This window comes from Clupea harengus, chromosome 5 (assembly GCF_900700415.2).
Source record: "Clupea harengus chromosome 5, Ch_v2.0.2, whole genome shotgun sequence".
NCBI lineage: Eukaryota > Metazoa > Chordata > Actinopteri > Clupeiformes > Clupeidae > Clupea > Clupea harengus.
This window is the reverse complement of record NC_045156.1, coordinates 15,427,387-15,433,611: the sequence shown is the minus strand read 5'-3', so window position 1 is coordinate 15,433,611 and position 6,225 is coordinate 15,427,387. Positions and strand designations below refer to the sequence as shown.

Here is a 6,225-nt window from a genome sequence, read left to right as displayed (position 1 = left end):
CTCCATTTCTCTCTCTCTCTCCATCTCTTTATTCCTTATCCCTCCATTTCTCTCTCCCTCTTCTCTTGCTCTCTCCATCTTCTCTTGCTCTCTCCATCTTCTCTTGCTCTCTCCCTCTTCTCTTAGTCTCTTCATCTTTCTCACGGTGTTGCTCTCTTATGCTTTTTGTCTCTTTCTCTGTCCGTTATTCCCTCTTGCTCTCTCCATCTTCTCTTGCTCTCTCCATCTTCTCTTACTCTCTTCATCTTCTCTTGCTCTCTCCATCTTCTCTTGCTCTCTCCATCTTCTCTTGCTCTCTCCCTCTTCTCTTGCTCTCTCCATCTTCTCTTGCTCTCTCCCTCTTCTCTTGCTCTCTCCCTCTTCTCTTGCTCTCTCCATCTTCTCTTGCTCTCTCCATCTTCTCTTGCTTTCTCCATCTTCTCTTGCTCTCTCCCTCTTCTCTTGCTCTCTCCCTCTTCTCTTACTCTCTTCATCTTCTCCCTGGTGATCCCTGTAGTCTGATGTAAAGTTACCTTCATCTGCATGGTGCTGTCATGGACAGAAAGTTCCGGCTAGCCAGAAGTTCCGGATGACGCAACAGAGACGTTCTGATCAGCTGTTTTGCTTTTGCACGTGAATGATATAGAATCTTTATGTCACACTGAACATTACTAGGGAATTACGGCGATAAATACGATTAAATAACTTAATATCACCGATTCTGTTTATTTAAAGCTCACTTTGGACGTCTGGAACTTAATTTGGATCGCGGACTTCCCCGTTAAAGACTAGTTTGACTGTGAACACAAAGCTATTGCAGTTGTTCTTAAACTTTATGTCGGGGCACCGCACAACTAAATATAGACTGACAGGACATTATAGGGCGACAATTCAGTTTCACTTTGAATGACGAGACATTTGTTTTTATTTTAAACTCTGATGTAGAAAATGCCTACTGTATAGAATAGATTCGGTTTAGACACGGTTTTTCAGTTGTCACGATCTTTCACACCAGCGAACACGGACGCAGACACTTCAATCGTTTTCTTTGTTTATTTATTGCAATCAATTCAGGTTTGTTGTTCTCAGTGTTCCTTTGTTCATGTTTGTTGTTCAGAGCTAATTGGTTTGCCATAAGCAAACCAGATGGGCTTTGTGACGGTGGCGGAGTTTCTTGTTTTTCACTAGTGATTCCCATGTTAACAGGTCTGAGACACAGAATAAATGTGTCTCTAACTGGTCATGGAAGTCAGTGAGGATCCGGGGGTTCAGCAACTGTGCATACAAAGGCTAATCAGTTATCTGATTTTTTTTATCTGATTGTTATTTATTGAAAAACACCTGGCCTTCCAGACAGCACTTCACTACATATAGGAGGAATTAGGGTGGTGTTGCTAAAATGTTGAGTAATGCATTATTAGATTTTCTGTTTTTCATTTAAAAAAAAAAAAAAAAACCCTCTCTACACTGCAAAAAATGCCCCTCTAGATTTAAGACAAATTATTACATATTTAAGCATAATTTTGCTTAAAACAAGCAAATTTGACTTGTTAAGATTTCTTAAAATAAGACAGCCTTCACAATTACTACAAAAGCACAGAATGCCCTGAAACAAGACTAATTCCACTCATTTCAAACCATGTAGTTACTTAAAATAAGCCTGATATCACTCAAATCTAGTGAACTTCTGAGGCATTAGTACTTGAAATAAGAGAAAATTCAAGCACAGAATGTCCTGAAATAAGACTAATTCCACTCATTTCAAACCATGTAGTTACCTCAAAATAAGCCTGATGTCACTCAAATCTAGTGAACTTCTGAGGCATTAGTACTTGAAATAAGAGACAATTCAAGCACAGAATGTCCTGAAATAAGACTAATTTCCACTCATTTCAAACCATGTAGTTACCTCAAAATAAGCTTGATGTCACTCAAACCTAGTGAACTTCTGAGGCATTAGTACTTGAAATAAGAGACAATTCAGGCTTTTACATAAGACCACAAAATCTTAAAATAACAGTGAAATTTAGACTGACAACACTGATTTCGAGTCATTGAGTAACTTCCAAAGAAGTCTGTCATCACTCAAACCTGGAGTACTTCTTGAGCATTAAGTTACTTAAAATCAGACCACAAGCTCTTAAAATCAGGAAACGTGACACAACACATTATTTATCACTGTTTTATTAGCCTGTTAATGAAGAAAACCAATAACAGCCATTTGAGAGTAGTGAACAATATTAAGCATCAGAATGCTTAAATGTACTTAATTACATATTACACATAATGATTTAAGTAAACTGTCAGACATAAGGTACATTGACATCTACATAAACGATGACAATTCAGCAACACATCAAACAGTCAGAATTCATCAAACAGTCAACAAATCATTGACAAATGTAGCTGGAAATACATTGGACGTTGTGTTACTGTGTGCTGTCCTGACCTCCAGACATATATAGAAAGAGTTGGGGGGGGGAGTGACATACAGAAGAGTGACATACAGAGAGAGGTTGACAAAGATAGAGGGAGAGACAGACTAGGTTTGGATGAATACTTGACAGTCAGCAAGAACCTTTTTATATGTTGTCGTCTTGTCACTCTCGTGAATAAAATCTTTGAGTACCTCTGTTTGTATTATGGACAATAGCCTAGCAATACACTTGGAATAGGTCAACTGGAACACAGAGTAGCATCCCATCAGTATCATGAGTGATTCCAGAAGCATTTCCCTTGGCAAGGTTATCAGTTACGCAAGAAGACATTGGGGTCCTTAGGTGGCTGAAAGCAACAAATTGGGGGAGGGGGGCAGAATGAAGTTAAACCACACACATGAAATTCACAAATGAAAGCATTATGTACTGACTCTAAAACCCACCTCAAGGACATGGTACAGTGCCTCACTTGCCGACTTGAGTTTTCTTGGAGGGGCGGTTGGGGAAGGGAACATTTTTGGGAGCGCCTCCAACAAGGCAATGGCCTGTGCAGCTGCAAACAAAGTGGTAAGAGTTAATCTGCAATATTTATTATGTCCCTGAAACTATGGATACATAAGAGCACTGAGTAAGCTGCAAGTCAATGTAATGGGTCACTTGTACAAATGACAAATGTAGTGGTGTTAGAACCCTCCAGTGACAACCACCAGTTTGCTGAGATTCAAGGAAAAGTGTAGTAGCATATCGGCTATGCCGCGATAATGACCACCTCACTGTACATTATCCCTTACACAGCTTTAAGTTTTTATTACTATTTTTGTTATTACATTTCTTACTGCCACTCCATGCCAGCCAGCTAACTAACTATTCACTTTTAGGGAAACCATGCATAGATATCATATCATATGTACTATCATAGACTTACCTTCCAGAAGTGACTGTGTTGTCTTGTCCAATTGCTCCATCTGTAATTTAAAGAAAAGGGTTGTTACTCTTTCAGAAAGAAAAAAATCTTCAACTTCAAGTAGGGCTGGGCGATATGGAAAAAAAATGTATCACGATATGTTTTTCCATATTGATCGATCTCGATTCTTATCACGATATGTAGTTTTTGCATCCTCACACAAAACTTTGTCAAACCAAACGCCGTCATTCTCAGCAGAACTTTGTTAGAAAAAAAGTTGTCAGAGCTAGATGAGGGAGCTGTTGACTAGCTTTCTGAATGAGCTAAAGTAGCAGCTTTTACAGTTAATACCGCTGTGGTGTTTCTGTTAACTGGTACAGCAAGAAAACGTACTTTTGATATAATACGAAATAGTTGTTTTCTGCAAGCTAGTTCACTCGTGTAAAGTAAACCCATGTTTAGTCCTCCAGTTGCTGACTGCTGAAGAATGAATGCCTCCACTTGTCGCTAACCTAACTTCGCTAGCTAGTCAAACTTAACAAACTAGCAGGTCTATGATAGTACACAACATTTGAATTGTTTCCTTCATGGTATACGTTAATGGCGATTGTGTTGTTTAGTTTGACATTTTGTCTGAGTCTGAGATCTGAGTGGAGTTTGGTTGTAGTATCCATGGCAACCGGAGGACTAAACATGACTTTACTTTACACAAGTGAACTAGCTTGCAGAAAACAACTATTTCCTATTATATTGTAACGTGCTGGCATAGTCGCCGCATAATGCCGTGCTGTGCAACAACTATTTCGTATTACAAAAGTAAGTTTTCTTGCTGTACCAGTTAACAGAAACACCACAGCGGTATTAACTGTAAAAGCTGCTACTTTAGCTCATTCAGAAAGCTAGTCAACAGCTCCCTCATCTAGCTCTGACAACTTCTTTTCTAACAAAGTTCTGCTGAGAATGACGGCGTTTGGTTTGACAAAGTTTTGTGTGAGGATGACGGCGTTTGGTTTCACAACGTGTTGTGTGAGGATGACGCCGTTTGGTTTGACAAAGTTTTGTGTGAGGATGACGCCGTTTGGTTTGACAAAGTTTTGTGTGAGGATGACAGGTTTTTCTGAGACTGAAGCCGTTTCGCCTGAGTCTGACTACTTTTGGTCTGAGACCTGACGCCTTTTCGCTTGAGTCTGACACTTGAGTCTGAGATCTGAGGATGTCCTAATATGAACACCGTACGCCAGACTCCGACACTGTTGTTGCGCTTACTTTTGCCACGTGAGATCGAATACATGTCACAAGGAAATAATCGAGATCGATCGAAATTTTATCACGATCCCGAATCGAGATCGAAAAATCGCCCAGCCCTAACTTCAAGTCGAAGCTTCACTCATGGTGGGGGATCCTTAACCTATAGAGTAGCTAGTTAGCTAAGAGCTAACTGCAGCTACTAGCTATTATATCACCAACATTCACACTAAATGAACTTGCTTACTTTTTACATACAAGACTACTAAGGACACTTTCTGACATTGTATTACCTGGCACTAGTTTAAAACATATGAGAGACGTTAGCTCAGTCGACATTGCTTCAATTGAATTATTGTGCTAGGTTAGCTGTCTTAGCTGACGTCAAGTGTGCTGGCTTTGTTTGCTAACAAGTTAATAACTTCAACCACAAGTCTTGGTCTTTTACAAACATTTTTGTTTTCAATATTGCTGACGAATTACCAAAGTAGGCAGAGGTTAAATTATGTTAACTTACCTTTAGCTTTTGAAGTCGAAAGGCACAGCTCTTGTACTTGCTTCAGTTCACATCACTGGCATGCAGCTCAAGCGACATTTGAGCTGTGTTGGGTGCGTTCGAGTGAATTCGATCCTGCCACCGAGTTTGAGGAAACATTTCTGACTGAGCATCTTGTGATCAGTGGTAATCCACAAGTATATTTGACTGTGTTTTTTAAGTGATTTAGGTCACTTTTACTACGTGGTGCAATTAAGTGGTTGTTAAAACTCATATCTAGTTAAAAATAACTTGAATTATGACCTTTAATGCAAAAAGAAAATAACAAATGAATTTATGCTTGAAATGAGACGTTTTCAACTTGACACTATTGCTTAAAATAAGACTACCACACTTGAAGTGGATTCTTTTAAGATAAAGTGCTCATATCTAGTGTTAAAGAACTCAAATTAAGTTCAAATGTGCTTATCAAGGCAGTGCAAGTAATATTTGCTTGAAATAGGTAAAAATAACCTTATCAAGACAACACTAGGTAAGTCCAATTTTGCTAAAAACAAGACCAACTAGATTTTTTCATCTTAATATAAGAATAATAACCCTAGGTTAGAAAAGCAGTTTTTGCAGTGTATGGCCTGTACCTTGACGTTGGTGAGAGGGCTTTCTACTAAAACAGGCCTTAAAAACAACATGCCACATCCATGTAGCTGAGTGCACATCTACTGTTTTTGTGATAGTCATCAGGCCTTCTCTGTTATTCGCTGCCTTTCTCTGTGTCTGCTCCCCTAAGCCTAGGTTTCAGGTGTGTTCGTGGGTTCGGGGTCACTTAACAGCTGATCGACTACGCCGGCGCCAAGGAGCTGCTCCTGTGACCCGAGTCCCTTTTCATGACTCTGGAACATTCGACATGCACACAGCACATTCCACACATTACAACTACTGATCACTTTGTGATCAACTTTAATTATTTAATAAATCAATCATTTTGTGATTGCATTCCAAAAGCCTCTGCCTTCCTTTTACTTTTAGGGTTACCCTTGGCCTTAACAGCGATTATGTAATTGTGAGTTGTTTGGGGAAATACATTATTAAATAGTTATTACTATCAAGTGCTGGTTAAGTGTTGCTTACCTATGTATGCTTAAGAGTTTTCAATTGGTAAAACA

At 39.2% G+C, this 6,225-nt stretch overlaps 1 long non-coding RNA gene across 1 annotated transcript; it reads right to left on the bottom strand.

Annotated features, from left to right (window-relative positions):
* Window positions 1-2,147: 2,147 nt before the first annotated feature.
* On the bottom strand, window positions 2,148-5,185 carry LOC116220447. The gene is made up of 3 exons (XR_004163660.2): window positions 5,084-5,185; window positions 3,343-3,382; window positions 2,148-2,970 (listed from the first exon to the last, which is right to left on the bottom strand). It is a non-coding gene; the product is annotated as an uncharacterized LOC116220447 (long non-coding RNA).
* Between the last annotated feature and the right edge of the window lie 1,040 nt (window positions 5,186-6,225).